We start from the raw sequence: 13,039 nt of genomic DNA, 5'->3' as shown, positions 1-13,039 counted from the left end.
GAGAAAGATTTGATCTATAGCGGAGACGGCCGGTTGTGTGACGAGCTAAACAAAAAAAATGCCCAGCATCACCACACCCCTCCCGGCCTCCACACAAGAGCCTTATGAATGAATGAAGGAACAGGCTTTCAAACACAACCATTTCAGGATTTTGCACGTTGTTCGATATCTGACATACTATGACGTGCCAATGAGGTCAACATTGACACTGTCCACATTCTACACCTGTGACACCTTTGTGCGCACACACACACATACACACACACACACACACACACACACACAATACAGTAAAGCACAGCACACATGCACGGACAAGGAACATGGTAGAGCACTTCCGCTACGTAAAGAGTAAAGAAACCACTGACTTGGCTCAGAAAGAGGTGCATCTGCAACCTCTTGTCAGAGCACGTTGCACTTTAATGACCACGGGCAAGACAAACACACACGCGTACCTAAATCACTCGATCCTGCTGGTTAAAGTGAATCAACAGATGACGTTAAAGTAAGTCCTTGTACATGGGAATGTCGTGTTTAGCGTGACATTGTGCGATATTTGACAGTTTACATGGTCAGTTTCATAGGTAGGTCATATATACTGAACAAAACAATGATTCCCGATCAGTTCAAGTGCAGAACGCTCAAGATCTTTAAAGTTCTTGGTTATGTTAGCCGTCACCCCAAACTGGCAGTTTCCCAGTGGATTATTATACTCATAATTGGGCTGTTTGTAACTGGGTCATAACGGCTCCGCTGGTGGTGAGGACCAGACTTACAGTGACAGCTTTATGCTCTTTTGGATCCTCTGTCAAACCAGTTTTAATGGCTATGAAATAAGCACCCCTGAAATCATTTTTAACATTATTACTACTATTTATTTGCCATTCCTGCCTAATATTTGTAATCCTCCCTTTGGTTGTAGAAAGCTTTAGTCCTATTCAGTGCTGAGTCCATCTTCAGTTGACAAGCAGTCCCATGTCAGACCGTGACCAGAATTCAAATTCAGAAACCATTTTGAATCTTTTGAAGTGTGAGCACTTGAAAACGCGCTACAGTTTCTTTTCTACTGGCAGCATAGGAAAGTTTCCAAGTTGTTGGTCAACAGTCGTCTAAGAATGTAATAACCCATTCAGTGGGGTCGGGATAGTGGACCTCTCTCTATCTTGTGTGTGTGTGTGTGTGTGGTTAACATACAAAGTCCAGTCCTGTTCTGAAAATGAACATAGGATCAGGGAATAGCTCGTGATGTAAAAAAAACAAAAAACAAACCTAAAAGTCCGTCTTAGTTTTAAGTAACATTTGTAAAACCGACCAAACATAAAGGTGTTTTTGCGATGAACATGACTTCACTTTTACATGGGGAAGAGCTAGTTTTCAGAGGACTTTGGGTGGCACTGTGTCCCGTCTCTTATTTAAGGGATGAGCCGACCATGTGTTTTTATTACAAACGCTCAAACATGTCTTGTTCTTTTTCAACTGCTGGATTATTGTGTTGTTTCCGTTTCCACACTGAGAAATGCTTGATGTACCCACGACGTAAAGCTGCTGCTTTTTTATTTTTCACATCCATGATCCAAAGCTTTTGATTGCGGCTTGTTGGCTATATTGATTTCTGTGCGCCACCTAGTGGTCGTTTTCTTCAGTTCATGCCCATCTACTTTGTAAAGCAACATAAATGCCGACCAGGAACAATCAAAAACTTCAAACATTCATGTTATGTTTTTTTTTTGTTTTGTTTTTTTACTTTTGTTTTTACTTTTGTTTTTTCCTTCCATAGCAGTCAACAGACACACCTCAAACACATGGGCCGAGCCATCATCCATCTCAAACGTATATCTGAATAGAGCCGTTAACTTGAAATGTTCTAACATGGTCATCGTGTATCCATTGGATTTCTTTTTTCTACAGACGGGGGCCTAAAGTTTTGTTTTTGTGTTTGTGCTGTGTACTGCTGTGGGCTGGGGGAAACTGCATGAAACGGCGAATAGTGTTCCTGTCCTAAATGGACACGAATGCAACAAGGTCCACCTCATTGCTTTTTGGACCCTTGGTTCCTCATATATGTTTTAATTATTATTGTTATATGTCCTTGTCTGACAAGCTGGTGCCACAGATAAGAAGTTTCAGTCGAACGCCGACTTTCAACCTGACCAAGTCTGCAACTTGGACTGTTTCTTCTCCGTTTGGAACCGAATGTCCTCATTGTGTCTGTACCATGAGCATCAGACGACGTGTTGTACCCACACCCGTACCGTGCAATGTTTCACCTCCGTGCCCCACGCCACTGGTTGTCCAACATCAACAACACAAAGTATCCAGATCTGTCCATCTTCAAACTAACTGTATCCAGTGTGCTGTGGTCCTCATTGTGCCTTGTGTTTATGTAATCTGCCCAAGACCAAATCTATTTTTAATATCGTGGTGCAACCTCTGAGTGGAGCACAAGTCAGTCAACCGTTTCTGAGGGAGGTCCCTTAATGTCGTTAAACCACTCTAGAGGGTGTCGCGAGATGCTGTTGAAGGTATATTTCTTATGAAATTGTTCAAGGGCCCAATTTTTTGTAGTAAAGGTCACTCTAGTATCATCGTCTGTGTGTGCGTGTGTTTTAAAAAAAAAAAGAATTTAAGTATGTATTCTGTGTCTATATCTGCCACAGGGATGTCGATGGCAAGCGCCAACAAAAGCGGCACACAAATGCTCCTCATCTGCTGGTTGCCTTCTCTGGGATCCAAGTCTTAATTGATGCTTCTTGCTTCTGGCGGCCAAACCCGTTGGTTTTGGTGTGCGTTAGTGTGTCGTTGCTTAACCTTACACTTGAGCTTTGTTTCAAACGGCAATATATCCATTTTGTTATGCCAATTGTCATGTAGATCTTTCCATATACCGTACAAGTCAGTCATGGGGGAGCAGGGGGGCGTGTATTTGCTGTGGTCCTTCATGCTTGGTGTGGTATGGTTTCTGGTTTGGTTTTAGTCGCGCGAACGAGTTCTGAAATAGTGTGTATTTGTACCAACGTGATTCAAGGTACCATTTGTGTCTTTGCTGCTTGCTTTGTTCTGTGTTTTTGATTTGTTCAGTTGAGACACAGTCAAATCAAATGGTGATGTGTACTTCATAGATCTCCGTTTGCGCAGGTTGGTGCAGGCCTGTGCGTCATGTTTTTTATTGAATAAAGTCAAATATGTGCAATCTAGCTGCCTCCTGTGCACATTTATTATTGCTCTTTTCTGTCCTCCTTTTATACTTTCACTGGTAAGTATAAGATCATATGACACCACAACAGTAGTATGATGTTGGTGAAAACGCACCTTAACTTTCAAGTTGCTCAGACCCAGAGTGGTGGCGGCGGATCTCAGTGTGGCTGATCTATGTGCGCCGTTTCTGAACAGGCGCAGTTCCTGTAGATGCTCCCTGAAGGTAGCCACATATCTGACAGCATCTGAGGCATCTTTGCACGCCGGTGCTAGTCTGTGAGCAGCACGCGCTACAGAAACAAGCTTTGGGAAACTGTCTGTGAGCTGCTTTGCCACTCCATTCACACGGCCTGGGTTTAAGATGTACATTTAGTGTTGGGGATGTCATTTTGTCCCCTTTGTTAAATGTGGGCCCATAAAGTCCTTTGACACTGCAACTGTGATTAAGGGCTATACAAACAAACTTGACTTGACTTGACCCTATCTTGGGACTTGAACGCTTTGGATTTCTGGTTGCAGGGCCACCTAGCCGCCACTAGAGGTCCTGATCTCATAGTGGAATGGGTCCCGTCTCGTTGATTAGGTTTTGCCTTGCCTTATCAATCACACAGCGACAGCTTGTGTTGTTTATTGTGTTTTTCAGGGATTCTTAAGGCTATACTATTTGTTTGTTAGTGTCCATTACAGTATTTTGAGATTCATCGCCACTGTCAGCCAAGGGTGCTCAACCGTTATCAAACGAGTCCCCCACGAGTTCCTAAGATGACAAAATTGGGATGAAATGTCCCATTGAGATCTAACTCTGACCAGTAGACTTGCGCAGCAGCCAACCACAGCACCCATTTGTTTGTCCCCTGCAAAAACGTGTGTTTGATCACGCAATCATAAAACACTCAAGGGGGTCCTATAGACCAGTTGTTCCCAACCTGGGGTCCGTGCATCCCTTGGGGGCGCGCCTGAGAGCCGAGGGGGGACGCCAAAGATCACATGGGGTGCGCGAGGTTTTTCTGCTCTGAGGTTGTCAAAGTGCACATGGTAAATAAAAGCATAATAACTCACCTACTGGATAATTCATTTTATACAAAAGTCTGTATATAAAAATATGTAAAAAGATACATTTTTGGTTTCCCCCTCCCCTTCTAAAATGTAGTTGGGCTACACCTAGTAACCACGCCTCTGTGACCAGTCAATCTGCTGTGAGCGGACGGTGTTGTCAGGTAGCTACTCAGCTAGCAGCTAATGTTAGCTCATCTTCGTTTTTTCCTGCAGTCAGCGGCAGCACTTTATGAGTGAAACAACATGGCTGAGAAACGTAAAAGTGCGGATGACTCAGTGTCAAGAAAGAAAGTAAGGCTTTATTTCGAGAGCTACCTTAACTTTGGTTTTATGGAGGGACAGGACACGTCTCGGCCAGAATGTGTCATGTGTGCTGAGAAACTAGCTAATGACAGCATGAAGCCAAGCAAAATGGAAACGACACCGAGAGACAAAACATCAAGAGACTATTGGTGAAAGTCAGGAATTTTTGAGGAAAATGTGATGTGTAGTAATGGTGATTAGCCACTAGGGGCGCTATCAACTTACCTGCTGAACAACCTTAACGTGACAGAACAAGAATCACTCAGTAAAGAGTCAAGTCACCACATGCGGAGCTCTTCGTCTTAGTTTGTATGCACTCATCAAATAATCATGTGTCTAGGACAGAAAAAGCAGGTGGCGCCATCAGGAAGATCCACCGACCTCAGAAAAGCATTTGAACGGGCAGGCAGTGATTTGCTCAGAGCCACGGAGGCGTCATTTGAGTGCTCGCTATTAATTGCCAAGTATTGGAGAGCACTTTATCAAACCCGCCTGTCTGAACATTGTAGAGATGCTGTGGCCCACACGCAGTTGACGAAGTGAAAACCGTCCCCCTCTCTGACAGCACCCTCAGACACAACTGATAAAATGGCTGGAGACTGTCAGAACCAGCTGCACGAGAAGCTTAGGCATGTTCCCGTTGCCATTCAGTTGCATGAAACGACAACAGTGTCAGACGAGTCCATGTTCATCGTTTATGTTCAATACGTTGGCGGTGATGACTTGAAACAGGACCAATCTCACCATAACAACAACAGGCCAGGATATTTCTATGGCTGTGGAGTCCTATCTCTCGTCCAACAATCTGCCCTACTGGGCCTTGTTGCATGATGCATGGGTGGGGGGCTGCAGCTATGATGAGCTTGCTGACCTTCAAGCCAACTCGGGGTCAAATATGTCCAGGAGAACGAATAGAAAAAGTTTTGGATAGTCAAAGGACACGCTGTTGCACCCCAGGTTAGCCAAACACACAGTTACAAGGGTTGTTCTCCCATTCAGCACTACACATGTGTCTGAGACAGCCTTCAGTGCCCTTGTAACAATAAAAAAAAGCCTGCAACAGACTCCATGTACACCAGGACTTTAGGCTGGCTGTCACAAGAATCGCACCTGACATCCCATCCTTGGTCAAAGGCATGCAAGCCCAAGGTGGCCAGTGGTTTCTGAATGAACAGGATGGCACAGACTCAGTAAAAATATTACTGTTAGAGCCAAAATAACACATCGGCGTACTGTCTGTCAAAAAACAGTGTTCACAACTTCACATGATGTGCATGTGTATGTCAGATGACAGCAGTACTAATATGTTGATGTTTCAGTGAGCCTGAGTCAGATGAAAATAGGCCTACTCTGCTGGGTTGTAAGATGACGACAGTATTAATAATTTGATGTTTCAATGAGCTTGAGTCATATGACAACAGGTCTACTCTGCTGTGTTGTTTAAAGAAAGAAAAAATATTAAGCTTATAGAAGACAAGAGACATTTAATCAGATGTTCTGAGGACGGAAACGAGACATTAATTGAAGATAAAGGTGGAAAAAAATTATAATTGATAGTTTTTCGCAAATGAATATTTGGAATGAATCACTTTTCTCTTGGTGTGTGTGTGTGCAGGCCAGGGGGGCTCAGCTTTTCTTAGAAACAAATGGGGGGGGGCTCCAAGGAAAAAAGATTGAGAACCACTGCTTATAGACGAATACAAAATTATAAAAAAAAGTGCAAACAAAAGCAGCATTACATCAGACAGACAATCCTCCCCCTCTCCCAGGCCTCAGCAGTTCTGCAAGGAAAACGGGATACAATGACCCCGATAATAAATCAATAACATAAACATGAGGGGCAATTGAAAGTTTGTCTTCAGTTAGAGATTATAAGTAAACACAAATTAAACGCATAAACGGGTTGTTTTAAGATGAGAAAACCGCTTGCCTCTTTTCACGGAAGCAGCAGAAAGAGGTAAAAGATCCCAGAAAGAGGAAGATTATTCCAGTCGGATGGAGCTTTGTGTTGGAATGACCTGCCCCAACTTATCTGAAACTTCTGGGAGCCAAAAAAAAAAGAAAGAAAAGATATTGCCTATGACGGAGTGGATGTGAAAAGCTACACTGAACCAAAAATTGTTTCAAATACGAAGGACAATTTAAAGTGAACACATTTGAAGGTGAACTGAAGCCAGTGAAGTTGCCTTCTAGATTTAAACTGCTACCAGTTAAGTGATTCATACATGAAACAATAGTGAGTTTTATATGGACACCTCAAAACAAATCTACATAGAGAATTATACACAACATTAAGAGGCCTAAGATAATTGTCAACGGTGTTCCGATAGACAATGTCGGCATAATAATAGGTAGTATCAACTGCGAAATTATTATTTTTTCTGACTTGAAATGTAAAACAATTAACTGAGCAATAAAGTGAACTCAGACAACCATACACCAATCATCCAAAACATTACCCCCCCCCACCCCCATTTCTGGGCTCTAGAGGTGTACAAGTCCTGCAGGTTTGCCAGGGAGTGCCAAGGATTTTTTTTCTGCTGTCCTTACTGTTCGCAGTAGTCTGTTCCTATCCTGTTTTGTTGCTGCTCCGAGCCAGACCGTGGTGGATGTGCACAGGGCCGATTCGAGAACTGGCTCAACAGCTTCTGTGGCAGACCAAATTTACTCAGTTGCTGCAGAAAGAACATCCTCTGCTTGGCCTTTTTTAGGATGGAGTTTATGTTTATGTTTATTTAGATCCCCATTAGCTGTTACGCAAGGCAACACCTAGTCTTCCTGGGGTGCACATGAAAAACTTCCTACAACAACACCCATGTATACACATGCTTTCACATGCATGCATACATAAATAAACACAATTGCATCAATAAATTCAATTCATCCCCCAACAGTTAAACCAGCATCATTAGAGAAGCCAAACACATAACCCCCCCCACATACACACACACACTTACAGTAGCATCGACCACAGACTGCTCCTACCAACTGCTTTGAGCTACATATTTCAGAATAAAAATATAAAAAGTTATGTATTAGACATTTTAGAAATTGTGTATGTCTGTACCCAAAAATAGCCTCTTAAGTTGCTTTTTAAAACCTTCTTTACTTGTTGCCTGAGTAATAACATATGGCAGTGATGTTGGTCTCCCAGTTCAGGTCTTTGAAAATGGTAGCTCCCATACGCCTGAAGGTCTCCACAGTTGACACAGGGCTGTTGGATATTGCGAGGAGCAGCAGTGCTGAGGGGTGTCTCCTAAAGTCCACTCTCATCTCCACAGTCTTGAGCATGTTCAGCTCCAAGTTGTTCTGACTACACCAGAGCAACAGGCACTCAACCTCCCACCGATATGCAGACTCCTCTCCATCTTGGACGAGTCCAATGGCAGTAGTACTATCTGCAAACTTCAGGAGTTTAATAGCTGGGTTCTTGGAGATGCAGTCGATGAAGAGGGAGAAGAGCAGTGGGAACAGGACACATTCCTGGGGGGCCCCAGTGCTGGCTGTCTGTATACAAGAAGTGACTTCCATCAGCCTCACCTGCTGTTTCCTGCCTTTCAGGAAGCTGGCGATCCACTGACAGATGGCGGGGGATACAGTGAGCTGGGAGATTTTGGAGGAGAGGATTTCTGGAATGATGCTGTTGAACGCCGAGCTGAAGTCCACAAATAGGATCTTTACATGTCATTGGGCTGTCAAAGTGTTGCAGGATGTAACCATGCTGACTGTATAACAGAGTGACCACTTAAACAATCTGAAATAACACCAGATTTAATTATCCTTTCAGGATTAGTGACAAGTATCCAATCCAACAAAGATCAAGACTGATAATCCACTCTAGTAGGTTCATTCATTAACTGAATGAGATTTACACTACCAACGACGAGCAATCAAGCCAGTTGCTACTGAGGTCACCCATGATAATGATCAGGAATCAGGAACACTTTGTCATTTCGTTTCATGTACGTGCGTACATGAAATGAAACGAAATATAGTTTCCCCCCAGCCCACAGCAGTGCAACACAAAGACAAAAACACATATGCAAAAACTACAAGAGCACATACACTACCATTCAAAAGTTTGGGATCACCCAAACAATTTTGTGTTTTCCATGAAAAGTCACACTTATTCACCACCATATGTTGTGAAATGAATAGAAAATAGAGTCAAGACATTGACAAGGTTAGAAATAATGATTTGTATTTGAAATAAGATTTTTTTTACATCAAACTTTGCTTTCGTCAAAGAATCCTCCATTTGCAGCAATTACAGCATTGCAGACCTTTGGCATTCTAGCTGTTAATTTGTTGAGGTAATCTGGAGAAATTGCACCCCACGCTTCCAGAAGCAGCTCCCACAAGTTGGATTGGTTGGATGGGCACTTCTTTGAGCAGATTGAGTTTCTGGAGCATCACATTTGTGGGGTCAATTAAACGCTCAAAATGGCCAGAAAAAGAGAACTTTCATCTGAAACTCGACAGTCTATTCTTGTTCTTAGAAATGAAGGCTATTCCATGCGAGAAATTGCTAAGAAATTGAAGATTTCCTACACCGGTGTGTACTACTCCCTTCAGAGGACAGCACAAACAGGCTCTAACCAGAGTAGAAAAAGAAGTGGGAGGCCGCGTTGCACAACTGAGCAAGAAGATAAGTACATTAGAGTCTCTAGTTTGAGAAACAGACGCCTCACAGGTCCCCAACTGGCATCTTCATTAAATAGTACCCGCAAAACACCAGTGTCAACATCTACAGTGAAGAGGCGGCTGCGGGATTCTGGGCTTCAGGGCAGAGTGGCAAAGAAAAAGCCATATCTGAGACTGACCAATAAAAGAAAAAGATTAAGATGGGCAAAAGAACACAGACATTGGACAGAGGAAGACTGGAAAAAAGTGTTGTGGACGGATGAATCCAAGTTTGAGGTGTTTGGATCACAAAGAAGAACGTTTGTGAGACGCAGAACAAATGAAAAGATGCTGGAAGAATGCCTGACGCCATCTGTTAAGCATGGTGGAGGTAATGTGATGGTCTGGGGTTGCTTTGGTGCTGGTAAGGTGGGAGATTTGTACAGGGTAAAAGGGATTCTGAATAAGGAAGGCTATCACTCCATTTTGCAACGCCATGCCATACCCAGTGGACAGCGCTTGATTGGAGCCAATTTCATCCTACAACAGGACAATGACCCTAAACACACCTCCAAATTGTGCAAGAACTATTTAGAGCAGAAGCAGGCAGCTGGTATTCTATCGGTAATGGAGTGGCCAGCGCAGTCACCAGATCTGAACCCCATTGAGCTGTTGTGGGAGCAGCTTGACCGTATGGTACGCAAGAAGTGCCCATCCAACCAATCCAACTTGTGGGAGCTGCTTCTGGAAGCGTGGGGTGCAATTTCTCCAGATTACCTCAACAAATTAACAGCTAGAATGCCAAAGGTCTGCAATGCTGTAATTGCTGCAAATGGAGGATTCTTTGACGAAAGCAAAGTTTGATGTAAAAAAAATCTTATTTCAAATACAAATCATTATTTCTAACCTTGTCAATGTCTTGACTCTATTTTCTATTCATTTCACAACATATGGTGGTGAATAAGTGTGACTTTTCATGGAAAACACAAAATTGTTTGGGTGATCCCAAACTTTTGAACGGTAGTGTATATCAAACTACAAAAAAAAAAATCACTGTCCAAGAGGACGAATGTGGGTTGACTGTCAGAGCTGCCGTTCTGCATGGGCTAGCAGATAGCTTAGCCTGCCCCGCTTCCACGTCCTGTCAGACCGCCCTCAGTGTTTCCTCTTCGGGCGCAGCTCCGGCAGGGCAGCCCCGGGCCCACCGGACGCAATTTTTTTCCCTATGATAAATCTGGGAAGTTCCTGCCCTCAAGCACTAGGATTGGCTAGGTTATCCTGTCAGTCAGCCTACCAGGAGTCCTGCCCTCAATTTCACGTTCAATTCATTATTCAACACTCTACATCAGGCCTATATCATTTGTGAAAATCTTGATATTGATCTGGGGACAATGGCATGGCTGGATAGCTTGCTGGTCTTGTTGTTAAACATACTGTCAAATCATATGTACTGTTTGTCAACTGTATGTAACGTTATTGACATTGAGTCTTATAACGTTAGCTTTCTGGCTCATAGCTGAGTGAGCTGAGCGGACTATTTCTTATCTCTCGTTGCCAAGTCGTATATAAGGTTCGTCCTATTTACTGGAGTAGTGAATATCGTTTCCATTGCATTAGAACTTAATGGGATGGCAATGATTGTTCCGGGTATTAGTCAAACACTCGGGCTTTATCAGGGAAACAGAGTTATGACTTGCGAAAAACTTTAGATTTTAATTGCAAAACACAAAAATATAAAATGTCTTAATTTTTAATACTTTGGCAAGTGACCATGGTATAAGTGGGATAATGCCCTTCGAGGTACCTTGTCAGGCATGATCCCTTACTTAATCTACTAATCAACAATGTTTGCTGTGAATTAAGGTGACCTTCAGCAGCGGAGAGTCAGTGACGTTTTCCTGGACAATATCACATTTCTTCGTTTCGCTTCGCTTTCTCGCGACTGGAAAACTGGCCAATCCGAGCGCTTGGGGGCGGGAACTTGCCCAGATTCACCCTACGAAAAAATATCCGCCCACCGGACGCAGCAGACCAGGCTGTCTCAGCTGGTCCAACGCCAGCTCTCCCAGCCCAGCACAGCCAGACGCCTCCCCGCACTCCACAGACGACACTGAAAACACAGACGACACTGATATCACGGTCAATGCGAGGCGAGGCCGCCGCCAGACCGCCCTCCTGTTATCGGAACTGCCGGTCTGCATGGGCTAGCAGTTAGCTTAGCCTGCCCCGCTTCCGCGTCTTGCCAGACCCTCCCCCCCCCCCTCGGTGTTTCCTCTTCGGGCGCAGCTCCGGGCAGGGCCGTGGTCCCTGGGCCCACAGGATGCGGCAGATCAAGCTCTCTCAGCCGACCCAGCGCCAGCTCTCCCAGCCATCAAACGAAGACAAACTTAGACGCAGACGTGGTCAAAGACACTGCATGGACGGCACCGGGTGAGGCGCCCCGCAAACGTAAGTTCGCGCCGCCATCTTCCCACACCGGAAGAGGAAAAAAATATATCAGTTATAAAAATTATATCAAAAAATATTATATTATGTAAAATATGATAACATTATGCCTCTCAAGAGCATTAATAGTTGACAAAATACGCTTAGTAGAGTCAGTCAGAGCAGACGGAGACCTATGAATGTTGTTAAATGTTTATCATGAAGAATAATGTTAATGAAAAGGCATCCAGAAGTAACTGGATCTACATTAGGAATGACACACTCGGAAACAAGATTTGCGGCAACATATGTGGCCACCCCACCTCCTCTAGAAGCCCTGTCGACTCAGAGCAGAATTGTCGATTTTAATTTCATTATCAGTGATTTTACTATGTAGCCATGCTTCAGAAATAGTAATAATATTGGGTTTGTAGAGAGTAACCCAGGCTGAGGAGATCGATTTTTGAAACAAGGCTCCTAATCTTGAGATGAATAACTTTTTAACATTTAGCTTATTCAATTGTATCTCTAGGAGAAAAAAATAATAATGAAAAAAGCAGGTCTGAAAACTGAATTCAGAGAGAGAGAGGGGGGGTGAAGAACTTCACCATTATCAAACTGTATATGACTAACTTGGTATGAGAAGTAGGCAGGCACTTGCTCATTTGATTACAGTGTGAAAGGCTATTATCCCTGTCAAATGCATTGTAAATGATGTTGTGAAATGCACATAACTTATTACCTTAATAGGTGAATCAAGTATGTAAATCCTAATAAAGTAAATCAAACTATTAATGTGTTAGAGGAATGAAAGGTCAGTAGGAGCAAGAGGGAATACATATGCGTGAATGAGAGGGAGGACAGCAGAATGGTGAGGTTGCAAGGAGTAGAGGTGATGAAGGTGGATATGTTTAAATACTTGGGGTCAACTGTTCAAAGTAATGGGGAGTGCAGAAGAGAGGTGAAGAAGAGAGTGCAGGCAGGGTGGAGTGGACGGAGAAGAGTGTTAGGAGTGATTTGTGACAGAAGGGTACCAGCAAGCGTTAAAGGGAAGATTTATAAGATGGTTGTGAGACCAGCTGTGTTGTATGGTTTAGAGACGGTGGCACTGACAAAAAGATAGGCGGCAGAGGTGAAGGTGTAAGAGTTGAAGATGCTAAGATTTTCGTTTGGAATGATGAAGAAGGACAGGATTAGGAACGAGTATATTAGAGGGATAGCTCAGGTTGGACAGTTTGGAGACAAAGCAAGAGAGGAGAGCTTGAGATGGTTTGGACATGTGCGGAGGAGAGATGCTGGGTATATTGGGAGAAGGATGCTGAATATGGAGCTGCCAGGCTAGAAGAAGGCCACAGAGGAGGTTTATGGATGTGGGGAGAGAGGACATGCAGGTGGTTAGTGTGACAGAGGAAGATGCAGAGGACAGGAAGAGATGGAA

The sequence above is a fragment of the Lampris incognitus genome, chromosome 18 (genome assembly GCF_029633865.1).
Source record: "Lampris incognitus isolate fLamInc1 chromosome 18, fLamInc1.hap2, whole genome shotgun sequence".
Classification (NCBI taxonomy): domain Eukaryota; kingdom Metazoa; phylum Chordata; class Actinopteri; order Lampriformes; family Lampridae; genus Lampris; species Lampris incognitus.
This window is presented reverse-complemented; position numbering follows the sequence as displayed.